This window comes from Palaemon carinicauda, chromosome 33 (genome assembly GCF_036898095.1).
Source record: "Palaemon carinicauda isolate YSFRI2023 chromosome 33, ASM3689809v2, whole genome shotgun sequence".
In the NCBI taxonomy this organism is placed as follows: Eukaryota; Metazoa; Arthropoda; class Malacostraca; order Decapoda; family Palaemonidae; genus Palaemon; species Palaemon carinicauda.
Genome location: NC_090757.1, coordinates 1,133,846 through 1,147,874, shown reverse-complemented (window position 1 = coordinate 1,147,874; position 14,029 = coordinate 1,133,846). Strand labels below are relative to the sequence as shown.

The following is a 14,029-nucleotide window of genomic DNA, read 5'->3' as shown; positions in this document are numbered from 1 at the left end:
GATGGAATTCAAGTTGATAATTGACCTATCATCAACACAACTAAACTGCTCGCGGGAAATAATTAAATGTAACACATTCTTCAATCTATTAGTTATTATTTTCGCTATTATTTTAAAATCCACGTTTAGCATTGTTATTGGCCTCCAGTTTGTAATAAAACCTAAGTCTCCTTCCTTCGGTATAAGCGTTATTATTCCTTTATTCATTTTAGAGATGGTCTTATATTTGAAAATAAACTTTACTAAGCTCATAAAATCGTCTTTTATTTCTTTCCAAAACTTTTTGTAAAACTCAACAGTGAGACCATCTATTCCCGGGCTTTTGCCGTTCTTCATCCCTCTCAATGCTTTCAGCACTTCAGACTCTGTCACTTCTGAGGTTAAAATATCATTCTCATTCCCATCAATAACTTTATCTACTAGATTCAAAAACAGGTCTTGATAAGACTTATGACATTTCTCTTTTTTGAAAAGTTTTTCAAAATATTCCCTTATATTTAACGCAATAGCTTTGGGATTTAGTATTTCGGTACCATCGTCCCTCTTTATCTTATTTACATACGATTTAGAGTTTTTCTCCCTCCCTAATAGGTACGCTGAAACTTGTTCACCCTTTAACTTATCATCCACCTTTGCTCTAATTTTGACTCCTTCACAGATCTCGTCTTGAATACTATTTATTCTTAATTTCAAAGAGTTCACTAACGAAAACTTGTCCTTATTCAATACCCCTTTTCCTATTTCATCTTTCAACTGGTAGTTCAGTAAATTCAATAGCCCATATTTTGCTTGGTTAATCTGCTTTGAACACGTAATAAAGAAAGATTTCAGTTGAGCTTTCGCATATTCCCACCAACACAAAATATTTCCAACTCTATCTTTGCTCCTCTTGATATTATTCCAATTCATAAGAAAATTGTCTCTTACAATATCTGTATCTAGAATAATACTATTAAGTTTCCAGTACCCTTTACCTGGCAACGCTACATTTTCTAATTTCAAAGCTAATACTATAATACAATGATCAGTCCAGCTGACAGGAATATTTTGAATATTTGCCACATGGTTATGTAAATCTTTTAGATAAAACCTATCCAGCCTTGAACCATAATTCTCCCTAACATAAGTATACTCCACCTGGTGATGACATGAATTCCAAACATCTATGAGTTTCAAGTTGCTTTTCAAGTTTACTAATGACTTTGATAGAAGTTCACTATCGGAATTAGAACAATCTCTCATACAGGTAATAGAATTCCAATCTCCCCCCATAATGATATTACTTATATTGTTCCTTAAGAAATATAAAATATCTGTATTAAACAATTTCTCCCTTTCTTTCCTCTTACTATTCCCAGCTGGAGCATAAACATTTAATAATTGAACAGTAACGTTTGAATAGCGACAATTAACACTCATTACATAGCCATCAGTATCGTTTTCAAAATTCAAAATTTCCACATTAGATGTTTTATTTAAAAAGATTGCTATTCCACCCTTAAGAATTTGTGTATAATTAATCAACACTTTGCAGTATTTTTCAACATATTCCAATTTCCCTTCCCCTTTTATATTGTGCTCTTGGACGAAAATTACATCTAGATTATAAAGAAACATAAAGTTTATTATTTTAATTTGCTTATTCAAAGTATTAAGTCCATTTACGTTAACTGTAGCTACATTTAATGTGGATGAAATGAATTTTTTATATTATGTAAAATACATTTACAATACAAGATTAAATTGCTTTAAGCTTCTTTGTACACTTTCCTGTTTCATCGTCTGATGATAAATTCTGGTTTGTCCTTTCCATGTTTTGGCACTGGTCTTTCTTCAACGTTATCCTGAGTTTATTGCCAGAGTCTGTTTTCGTATGCCATGTTTCCATTTCCAAATCAGTACTGTAAATTTTTCTTTGGGCCGTAAGCAACTCATATGTTTCCTCACAATCCATTTTTCCCTCCTGATTACCTTTTATTATACTCGCTGCTTCATTTCCTGTTGATAACTCGTTTTCTTTAACATTTTTATGAATCTCAACCTTTGTTTTTGATCTACGCAATTCACTTACACCTATTGGTTGGGAAACCCTAATTCCTTCATCGTCATCATCCTGCTCGTAATCAAGGTTGTCCACAAAAAGATCCCTTTCATCTCCATAATTTAGCCCACTGCCGATTACCCCTTTCTCCAGTTTTCCATAAACATTTTCTTCCCTTATGCAGTCCACAGATTCTCCCAATACAATTTCCTCGTCCGGTTCTTTCCCTATCTCACTTCCAGCAGTCCTTTTTGATGTGCCTTTCCCAAGTTTTATCGAGTCACCTTCATCCTTTTCTTTCTCAGAATCATTTTTGGAGATATCCTTAACAATTTCTTCTATTGTGCAATCTAAATCCTGTTCTTCTATTGAATTGGGTCCTTCATCCTTATCCGTACCTTCGGTCACTATATCAGTATTTTGATAACTTTGGTTATCTCCTCTTTCTTCAACTGTTGCCTCTTCTACATTGCCTTTGTGCAACTCATTTGCTTTTACGCTGGTCTCATCCTTTCCTTCCGTAGGTAGGTGAGGGAACTCTCCTTCTTTAAACTTATATCTCACATCTTCGTAACTGCAGTCTTTAGCTAAGTGACCTATTTCACCACACCGAAAGCATGTCCGTGGCTGCCCATTATATAAGATGGTCAAGGTAAATCCTGAAACCGTAATTGATGATGGGACATTCTCTTTTAGTCTCATGCGGGCTGTCCTGACTCCCGTCAATAGCCCTTTGAATGGTCCGTCAGCATACCTGTTTACCCTGATTCCTTCCACTTTTCCATATTTTGATAAAACCTCGATCAGCTTTTCATCTGCGAATCCGAAAGGAGCATTCCTTATTGAAACATACGTAATGGAGGAGCTAAGATTTACTATCTTCACATTTCCTAACTGGTCTGAACACACCTCTTTGCCTTCATAATTTTCCATGAGATCATTAAACACGTTTGGTACTACTTTAACAATTACTCTGTTTTTATTTATAAATTGAACTCCTATAATTGAGTTATGAACCAATTTCATGTTATCAAACAACATTTTGCTAACAATATCCATAGTAGGGTGTGCAGTAAACTGCAGCCCAAAGGAGTCCTTTCTCCTAAACGGTGTTGAGTATGACCCCATACTGTTACACTGAAAATAGTCACTAAAAGAGTCAATATAGATGGCAGCACCGTCGCCACCGTCTAGCGCAGACTCCCCCACCTAGGCCAGGCTAGGGGGGAGGGGCCACAACTCAAAATTAGAGAAAATCACAAAGTTTCCAAGGTTTATAACTGCACTGTCACGTAACCCACATTCACTATGCCTATTTCAGCACTAACGGCACATATTCACCGAAAACCTCACAACATATTTTCGGCGAAACTGCAGCTATGACACCAGAAATAAGCAAAATTGAACAGAAGCCGCAACAGATTGTTGTTTACCTACAGGCTTCTTCTTCTTCCAATCCATCCCATAAAATTAGGTAAACCCAGAGGTTTAGTTTATCACCATTGCGATAAAATGATTAAAGAAATGTATCATTTTTGTCAGCAAAAGTTGTTCGCAAGAGTGGTTTAGCAAATAAACTATTCAAATATACCACAAAATATAAATTAGAATAATTATATGATAAAACTCTGATCGTATGAAATATTGAATTAACGTTCATACATATTTCCCCTGCTTCCCTCCCCATCATACCCCTTAAAGCTTTAACAATTGCCCCCCTCCCCTATCGTCCTCCGCCCTAACAACCAAATATGCACGTATTCAACACCTAAAATTCTAGAATCTGTAGATATTTTGGGTTACAGTGGGGGACCGGAGACGACTGGACATTTGTAATTAACTACACCACAACGTTTTAGTGCGATCCTCGCGAGAGAAACTTTAATTGTTATTTTTAAGGTGCGTCCACACGGTCGAACTGTGTCAGTCGAACACTGTTGTTACCAGTTAACATTGGAAACGAAGCGTTCATGACGTCAATAAAGAGCACCAAGTGGTGTGTCGGACAGAGCCTTTGTTCGTAAGAGTCCGAACTTCAGACACTCCGGAGGCGGAGTGTCACTATGGACGGAGTTGTTCTTGTTTACCGTATTAACTTTAACCATTATAAGATAAGGTATCACCTTACCTGTAAACATGACTAATTGTAATCCAGTTACGGAGGAAAACTGACTTTGAGATAGAGGAGAGGGTCAGTTGTTAATCAAACAGTACTGGCAGAGCTCATGCTTATAAAACATCAAAGCAAAATGTTTACAAAGACCGAAATGAACTTGTAGCAGCAATAAATAAAATAACGTCAGAACTTCCTAGAAGTGTTAATGCCAGTAACTTGTTTACAAGTCGAAAATAATATGGACTCCATAATGGGTCATTACAAGGAGAGGCTACGCAAATTAAAGGAATAAAAAAAGTCGTAGGTTGGTACAGAAGACATTTGCACACCTAATTATGGTGTTTCGATGTAAGAGTATAGCATAACAGAATGTTTCAATTATGGACACCGTTGTCTTATTTGCTCGAAGAAGTGTTTGATCGTTAGGAAAATACGTTATCTCTCTCTCTCTCTCTCTCTCTCTCTCTCTCTCTCTCTCTCTCTCTCTCTCTCTCTCTCTCTCTCTCTACGAGAAAAGGGGAAACAAATTTTGAGCATTTTCTTTATCACTGAAACAATTTGGATTTCGTTAACGACTCATAATCTGAAGTATGACTAGTCTCAAACATTAGTTATTTCTTGGAATAACATAGGCTATAGTTTGCACGTTAAAAACAATGATATCCTCAGTTCACTGATAGGTTATTTTAAGTCGGGCATGTGTGATTCTGTAATGCCTCCAGACGTGCTCCTGAAAAAATGCTTCCTCTCGAACATGTTTCCTGCTTAGTCATAAAAGGTTTAAGTTCTCAGAGAAAATGCATGAAGCGTTTAGGCCTGTCAGTTTATAGTTTTTTAAATTTCGTCATAATCAATTTGAGTTTCCTTTAAAATGGATGAATGGTTTCTCTTTTCACTCATTCTTGCAACTAGTCCTTCCATGTACCATTCCCTTGTTCTCTAAAGATCAGGAATAATCATGCTGCATAATTTGAGTTATTGGATTGTGCTTTTATTTTAAGGTGTACTATGGTTATGATGCTGCGTACTTGAAGCTGATAACTACATGATGCTCGAGTACAGATTATAACACTGATATAGATAACGGAGATGCCAGCGGACATCAGTTTCGGGCATTTCTTCCGGTATTTGTCTGGTAAAAGGAGTGGAAATCCTGGTAGTCCACTACATCTGGTACCCCTGTTTGTTACCATACCAACTTCCCTCATTTCAACGCTTATGACTTCATTCTCTTTATTTATAGATATGGTAACTGTGTTTGTCCGACAGACACTGTTCGGCCGAGTGGACGCACCTTCAAAGATAATTCGCCCCCTTATAAACTTTGGTGTCTCTTCTCTGGTGAAGATTTTGTACAGCATTGTAAAAGCTTTACCTAAACTATAATTTACCAGAGTCTACAGTAATTTATTGAGCAAGTTGCACTTCCTACACTAATTTTTAGCGAAATTCGCACAAGTGAAATAATTTAAGATTTGAATATGAGAGCACCCAGCGATGAAAATTTTTCAAAAGTTTTTTTTTTTTTTTTTATCAGTTTAGGCTTAGTGATACGATACCGACGCCTGATTGCATGGTAACAATCTCACTCTTATGACCATTTTATTCATTTTCATGGCAAGAATTATTGTCCATCCTGAGTAACTCGTGATATTTTTAGTCAGATGATGATTGATCCCGACCACAAAAACTATTTTGATTCTTAAAGAAAATAAAATGCATGTATATTCAATGTTTTACAATAAATCCTACAAGTTTGGATTAAAGTAACTTTGACCGGCTAGAATAGTATGAGAATACTTTATGCTGTTCTAGTTCTGAAGATCACTATTATTCGGTTTACGCTGTATTCATAGCTCTAAAAATAAATGTAACGTGGGAGGTGATTTTCACGACTCTGTAACACGTTACATTGTTCAAAAGTTATCTACATTATGATAATCCGTATTCTCGTCAGCTATCCATTATGAAGGGGAAACTACAATTGATTATAAAAACAATGTCAGTTTTATTTATTTTTTTTTTCTATTGCCTTTTAAGACAATGCCCAGCACCATAACGACCACTTGCTTCAGCATGGCAAGGCAGTTCGGTTGCTTATTCCCCCCCCCCCCCTTCTTTCTTTCCATCACTCTCAAATCTGTTTATGACTCTAATAATAAGAAATCACTTCGACGATACTTTCATCATGGAAATATCAAACCCATAAGACTTCATTAATCATACCACTACCCTTTTTTAAAATTGACAACCGAAAGATTCCACATAATCATTAATGTCTTTTAAAACTCTTTACTTGTGAGAAGTCTCTTAATTTGTCACCCTGGCCATGATATATCCTGCTTTTGGCTGGATTAAGTTATAAAGTCTAAGTTAATCTCGAGAGAAGTAAGACTATAAAATCTCTCGGATTATAGAGCTATAGCCTTGTGCAACTTTTAACTAGTATAGGAAAGTTTGTGATTCATAATCTTTATGTAATCCAGCGACTTTTTACCTTTAACTTAATATAGAAAACTTTATATTTTTAAACAAACTTTATGTACATCTATGGTAGTGGAATCTGAATGAGATTGTAAAAGAGAAAAAAAATCCCAAAACAATAAGGACGTTCTTTCTGAATTGTAATTTACACTTAACAGGGGAAATATTTTCCAAATTAACATAATTAGCAGGAAACTTCCCCGAAGCCACTTTAGGCCAGTATTGTGGACTGATCTATCATATAATAAAGAGCAAGTGTGTGAATAATTAATGTGTATCGACCTATCTATCCATCCATCCTGTTCCGCTCAGGCAGGTGAGGGAGTAGTCATACCCTGGTGAGAGGTACATAAACCACACACTCCACAAGCTGACGAATTAGCCGGTTGTAGGGGGTGGAAAGGGTCGTATGTGTGTGCGTGCATATACGCGCGCGCGCGCTTTTTGCATATATCTCTAGATATTTAGAAGTACTTGAACTGTTTGAGTCGAGTCAAAACGCAATGGGGGGGGGGGGGAATAACAATTGCGCCATGTTGACTACTATTGTATTCAATCCCTATCTTTTAATGCCGTTGTTTTAGCCATAAAATTTATTAGTTTGAAATTTCATCAGGGCAGTTCTTCATGAATCGCAACAGAAGCTCTTGGTTTGAAGGTGAAAACTTTAGTTAACGACGACCGGAAAATTCGTGTATAGACGAATCTCTTATCCTGTGTGTGTTTTTATGTAGCTGTAGTGATTATGGTAAAAGTCTAATCATAGTCGGGAAAAATATTTGTTTTATATTTTGCCCAGTATTTGTTAGTGCCTTGGTATAAACAATGAAAATTCATACGCAAACTAGTGAAGTGATATAGTCAAGGTACGCTATTTAAAAATATGATCTTCGGAAAGTGGCGAGGGACTTTGGGAGAGATAAATTGGTCCAAATTACTTACTTTGATCGTTTGGTCTCATACGTAGGTAATGTATAGAGCGCGCCTCATTATGATTATAACTATTGCACCCGAGCTGTCAAAAAATTACAATAAATATTAGATGTGTGTGGGCACATAGACTGGCCCGTTCCAAGGCAGTCAGCCCGTTCGTCTCCTCTCACTTGCCATACTACCAAGGCCAATATTGGCCTTGCATACTACAAACTCCCGTCCTGCTGGTTCGGCAATTTCTGGGAGAGTGGTTTGATTATACCTCTTGGGGGTACCCCCTCTTACCAGGGTATGACTACTCCCTCCCTTGCCTGAGCGTGACTCTTGTATGCATGTGTATATATATATATAAAACCAGACACTTGCTCTTTATTATATAGGGAAGATGATGACCTTTTACCTGGCCCGTTAGAGTGGCGCCATTATACAGTAGTGTAGAACACTACAGTTAGTACTTGGTCTTTCTTAGCATGGCTGTATCCTGTTGTCAAAGATCGGGTTAATTGTTATTTCTCTAGAATGCCTTCTTGAGTTTTCTATATTTTTATAAAATAAACTATCAAGGGTATATCTAGCCCTTTTGGAGCATAGTAGGTATTGATTTGCCATGTAAGCTAACTTCATGTTACATAATTTCTGTGATTCCTAATTTAAAAAATTAATTTCTCAGGTCTTTTAAGTATTTTATTCATATATTTGGTCTAATTTTGATTATTACAAAGTATTTTATCAATGAATTGTATGAATGCAATGAATTGTATGAATGAATTTTATATTTTATCAGTAGATTAGGGTAATGGGTGTTTTAACTTAGATTTAAATGTAACTTCTGCTAGTTTTATTAAACTCTATTTTTGTTAATTAGTTGGTGTAACATAATTTTCAATCATCGGTAAAATTCCCTAATGCTTGGTCTACGGCATGTAAGAACGTGAGGTATATGCGTAAGATGTTAAATTGTAACGCTGCAGTTTGTTTTCATACAAAAATCTATTAATCTCTTGACCGTTCTTCAAAAGTTTGCAAAAAGTTCCTCGAGCGGCGATAAATCAAAATTTTAGATAATCATTCAGGTAATTAAATCTTTGACAAAGTCTAGTACTCGCTTTTCCTAAACTTGTTAAAGTATGAGCCACTCGCATGGTTATCCTCGCTCCTCTTTTTTTTTTTTTTTTTTTTTTTTTTTTTTTTTTTTTTTTTTTTTTTTTTTTTTTTTTTTTATGACGAAGATTTTGGGATATTCCATAGCTTTTTTTTATATATCATTAAAACTACACTCTATAAAATACAATACATAATTATCTCCTGTATAGAATAAAAAGTAATCATCATTGTAAATACCAAGACTAGATAAAAGACATTAGTTTCTAACATTCATTTTTGATATTGTAGCATTGCTGTTGATTGGAGTTTTAATGCTTGATTGCTAACGGCGTCCATTATCTTGCAAACGAGCTGCTTTGAATGTACAGTAGAAGGGCAAAGTTCAGCTTTGAATATATACATGGCAAATTTCAGCTTTATTAGTAGTATTATTACCAGCCAAGCCACAACCCTAGTTGGAAAAGCAAGATGCCATAAGCCCAAGGGCTCCAATAGGGAAAAATAGCTCAGTGAGGAAAGGAAATAAGGAAATAGATAAATGATGAGAGCAAATTAACAACAAACCATTCTAAAAACAGTAACAATTTTAAAAACAAATGTCCTATATAAACTATAAAAAGACACATGTCAGCCTGCTCAACATAAACATTTGCTGCAACTTTGAACTTTTGAAGTTCTATTGATTCAACTACCCTATTAGGATGATCATTCTACAACTTGGTAACAGCTGGAATAAAACTTCTAGAATACTCTGTAGTATTGAGCCTCATGATGGAGAAGGCCTGGCTATTAGAATTAACTGCCTGCCTAGAATACTAGGCAGGATAGAATTGTCCAGGGAGATCTGAATGTAAAGGATGGTCAGAATTATGAAAATTCTATGCAACATGCATAATGAACTAATTCAACGACAGTGTCAAAGAATATCTAGATTGGGAATTGAGAAATTTAATAGACCGTAAGTTTCTGTCCAATAAATTAAGATGAGAATTAGCAGCTTTAGACCAGACAGGAGAACAATACTCAAAACAAGGTAGAATGAAAGAATTAAAACACTTCTTAATAATAGATTGATCACCGAAAATCTAATAAAGACTTTTTCAATAAGCCAATTTTTTGTGCAATTGAAGACACAGACCTAATAGGTAAACTTGCTGTCGAAATATAGACAGGGCAAATTTCAGATTGTAACTCAAACTATATAAAAATAATTTTGCAAACAAGCTGTTTTGAGTATACAGTAGATGGGCAAAGTTCAAAGTTCAGTCTTGGAGGAGACTATGACATTGCAATACATGTAATAAGGCACACTTTATAGAGCATTGGTATCTATAATGGCTTATTAGATAACAATATATTTGTTGCGGACATTAATATGGTTTGGTTGAAATTGGGGGTTAATTTTATGGCCTGGCCCTAGTTCCAACTCTCTGCTTTTAGAATATTGGGATCTGCACTAAATTTATTTTTAATATATCTTTATTTTACATAATTACCACAACTTAAGAGCCTAAAATTAGAAGAAAAATACTATTCTTATTGTGAATTATGGTGCATTAATTGAAAAAAAACTACCATGAAAGTGTTTCAGTAATCTACTTCTAGTCAAAAGATGGCAGCACCCGTCCCTTGCTCCATTCACGTGAATGATTCTATCCAATTGGAAAACGGTGATAGATTGATACTTGTGTAGAAATATGTATGCAGGTATAAATTATATCAAGTTCAAATTGAGTAGGCCCTATTTAGCTATTTTAAACCAAAATGACGCCATGGAAGGTTTGAGATGCAAGGATTAAAGAGCTTCACACATTTTTCATGGCACAAAATTGCTATAAAGCTGACGCACGAGAACGTGATGTTCCTTGTTGTCTGGCCACAACTTGATTCTTTGGAAATTAAAAATTCCTCAATAAATGTCACAAATATTTCCTCGGCAAACAATCGTTAGTTAAATTATATTTGGGGGTCAGGGGATCGCCAGATATGATGCATGTACTAGATTGGTCAGATACGAGTAATTAGTTATTTGATCTAATTTTAAATTAACTTTTTATTTAACAAAAATATAATTGTTTCATGGTATGACATGTATTGTTAGTAAAAACTAAGAGAATAAAAATATTGTTACATTTCGGAAGGCATAATAACGCAGACTTCTCTAGCTCCCTCCCTTACTTTCACTTTTACTTGTTTATATATATTAATCATCTAACGAAACATTTTCTTTATAACTTATACAATTCTTTGATTGTAGGGGTTTATTTCTCGCCCTGCATCAGACACTGAGTCTGTTTAGGCGGGCCTTGGTGTGTGAAAATAATTTCTTTCCAGTTAATATTTTGCCCTGTATCTTTTCAGTTATTCGCTAGCATTTGTATTCAGGCTTAATAGTTTTCAGATCACCATTATAACACTTTCCAAAGAGATAAGTCTTCAGGTTTTTCTTGAAAGCTGCCACATTTTTGCTATTCTTGACAAGTGGAAGGTCGTTAAAGAGTCTCGGTGCAGCCTAACAAAACGTTCTTCCTCCTATTGCATGATTCACACTAATTTCGAATAATCTATGTGGGTCATCAGCATGACTAACTCTTACAGCGGCGCTGGTAGCTTCAGGGTAGGGGACCAAGCAATCCCGAAGATATTTAGGCTTATCACTTGTAAGTGCTTTGTGAGTCAACAAGCAAATCTTAAATTCAATTCTAGCCTTTTATCAGTCTAGCCGCCCGGTTTTGCACATTTTGAAGCTTTCTTAGTGCATTGGACAATTTATAGTATAGAGAATTGCAATAATCTGGCCTTGATATTACGTGACTCATCACTTAAATTTTTGTACTGCCCTCTGTTAAATATTTTCTAATAAATGCTATGTTTCTCAGGTGATAGTTACACGCTTTCACTGTGTTCACTATTTGATCCCTCATTGACCAATTACAATCTATCAGTACACCCAAATTTTTCACAACTGGTACAATCCTAACATCAGCATCACCAATTTTTATACTTTGAAATAACTGTTAATTCTTCAAAGCCACCTTTGTGCCAAAAAGCATACATTCTATTTTATCATTTAATTTAAGCTTTTTCCTCTGCATCCATGTTTTTATTTCAGTCATTATCTCATCAATTTTCTTCTTTGTATCTTGTGTTGTTGAAATTGAAAGGTAGAACTGAGTATCGTCTGCATATAATTTAAAGCCCACTTTTTGTTTTTAAAGATATATGAGAGCTCGATAGTATTTTGAACAAGATAGGGTCCAGAACACCACCCTGTGGTACACCTTTCATAAGAATTCTCTCACTGGATCGGTTTCCAGAAACTTCTACAATAGTCTTCCTGTTAGTTAAGTAGCTTCGCAAAAATTCCAGTGCTTCCTCAGTCACTTCAATGGACTTTAAGTTGTCAAGTAAGTACTCTTGCACAACAGTATCGAAAGCAGCACTAAGATCTATCATAAGGCTACCTACAAGACAGTTATGCTGATCGTCTCTGCAAATGATCAGAAGAGAGCATACCTATAACAAGAGCCAATGTTCATTTATACAGGTGATGCGGGGATATTGCATTAAGTTATTAAAGATAAATGACAATTATTTGTCTACTTTCAATTTTATAAGTACGGATATTGATCGCGATGTTTTATTAAGGAACTTGGTGCTGGGCATAGAGTTGAAGATGATAGTTTAGAGAGACGGAAATTTAAGCATACACGGTTATAATGTCAACGGGATTACTGAGAATATAAGTAAACTTTTGCTCTCTATCAAGGTAAAGTTTAAATCATTGCCAATAAATCACAAGAAAGTTTTCCCTTTTTTTCCATTTTTGATTCGATGGAAAGGTTAATAAAAGATGGTAGGTTGTTAAATATCAAGAAAGATTAATAGATATTTTTTCATAGTATTTTTTTCTTTTTTATAAATAGGTCGCAAATACCATATGAGTGATAAAAATGGGAATAGATTAGGCTGGTCTAAACAATCAAAGATTTATCCTTTCGGGTATAGGATCCAGTCCTTGGTCGGGCAGAAATATTTATCATTAAAGAAATTTCCCTAAACGTTTGAGATCCTGAGGCAGAGCGAATTCTATGTTGAGGCGTATTTACATATAGATAGATAGATAGATACTGATGTTATATCACTGATACTCGTGAGTTATGTAAATATCAACCACAATGGCATTTGATATCTAATTTTACCTTTGAATGTATATCCATTCGAAATTCATTAATGATGAATGTTTCTAGCTGAGCAAGGATTCGATCCTATGCCCTCAGCCTAAACAATGCCTGCATGGACGAAGTTACTATTAGAGCTATCAAAGTTCGCTGTCGAATTCAGGAATCTATTCTTTGAATCTCTTCAACCCACCAGAACTCCCACCGTCAGAGCCTTTTCAAACTTTTAACGCCTCCCTCCACCCGGAAAACCCGCTCCTGTGCGATGTGGAAAATATAGATATAGAAATGCACCTTATTTCAATTCCTTCAATGTCTCGTCGCAGATTAGTTTTGGTGCAAACTAGTGCCAGACTCGAAACTTTGATTATGAAGTTGGTTATTTTCCGTTCTCGGTCCACATATATTCAGCGATGACGGGAAGGTACTTCTACTAATGTATGTATGCATGTATGAAGGGCAATGAATACCATCTTTTATATTGCTGACATAAGTGAATTTTAACCATCCCTGTGACAATAATCATTAGATGCTTCATTTATGACTGTATAATATAGATTTTTATTCTAAAGTGATAATGGGCATATTTTGTAACTTTAATTACAAAGGATTTACTTCAGTTTGCCTACTTTCATTTCGGATCATGGCCACTTATAAAAGTAGGTTTGTTACGAACATGTAAATTCATTCGAATTTCTCTTTGTACATAAATACACCGTAAGATTAATCACATTTACCCGAAAGCTTCAGTTCATTAAAAATTTTTAATATCTTAATTTATGGTGAGTGGTGTCAAATTCGGCATTTAAAAGGCTAAATAAATTTATTTTGACACTTGCATAAAACAGCAAGCGTCAAAGAAAACAATTGTAATGACGCAATAGGTCTGTAACGGCATAATAGACCCATTGCGTTAAAAAAGGAATGCATGTAAAGGAAATAGGTTTAAAAGTAATATAAAATGCCTATTTGCCAAAAGTCCCCTACTAAGAAAAAAAAGGCAATTACAGAGATGAAACAGAGCAAGTAACATTACCAACTGGTAGGATATGACTTCTATAAGTATGACCTTTTCTAAAACTTGTGGCTTGAAATTCTCTTAATGTTATTTCATTTTAACTTCGAATCGAAGATTGATGTATACACTTATAAAAGGCTGCCATTTATACG

At 35.2% G+C, this 14,029-nt stretch overlaps 1 long non-coding RNA gene across 6 annotated transcripts in view; it reads left to right on the top strand.

The window, feature by feature from the left end:
- Window positions 1-14,029, top strand: part of LOC137626051 (uncharacterized) — a 116,047-nt gene that overhangs the window by 87,853 nt on the left and 14,165 nt on the right. The window contains exon 1 of one of the 6 annotated variants that reach the window (XR_011040964.1): window positions 11,964-12,085. The exons of the other annotated variants lie outside the window; for them this stretch is intronic. This is a non-coding gene — a long non-coding RNA (uncharacterized lncRNA). Of the gene's footprint in view, window positions 1-11,963; window positions 12,086-14,029 lie in introns of those variants that run through there. 6 annotated transcript variants of the gene reach the window in all.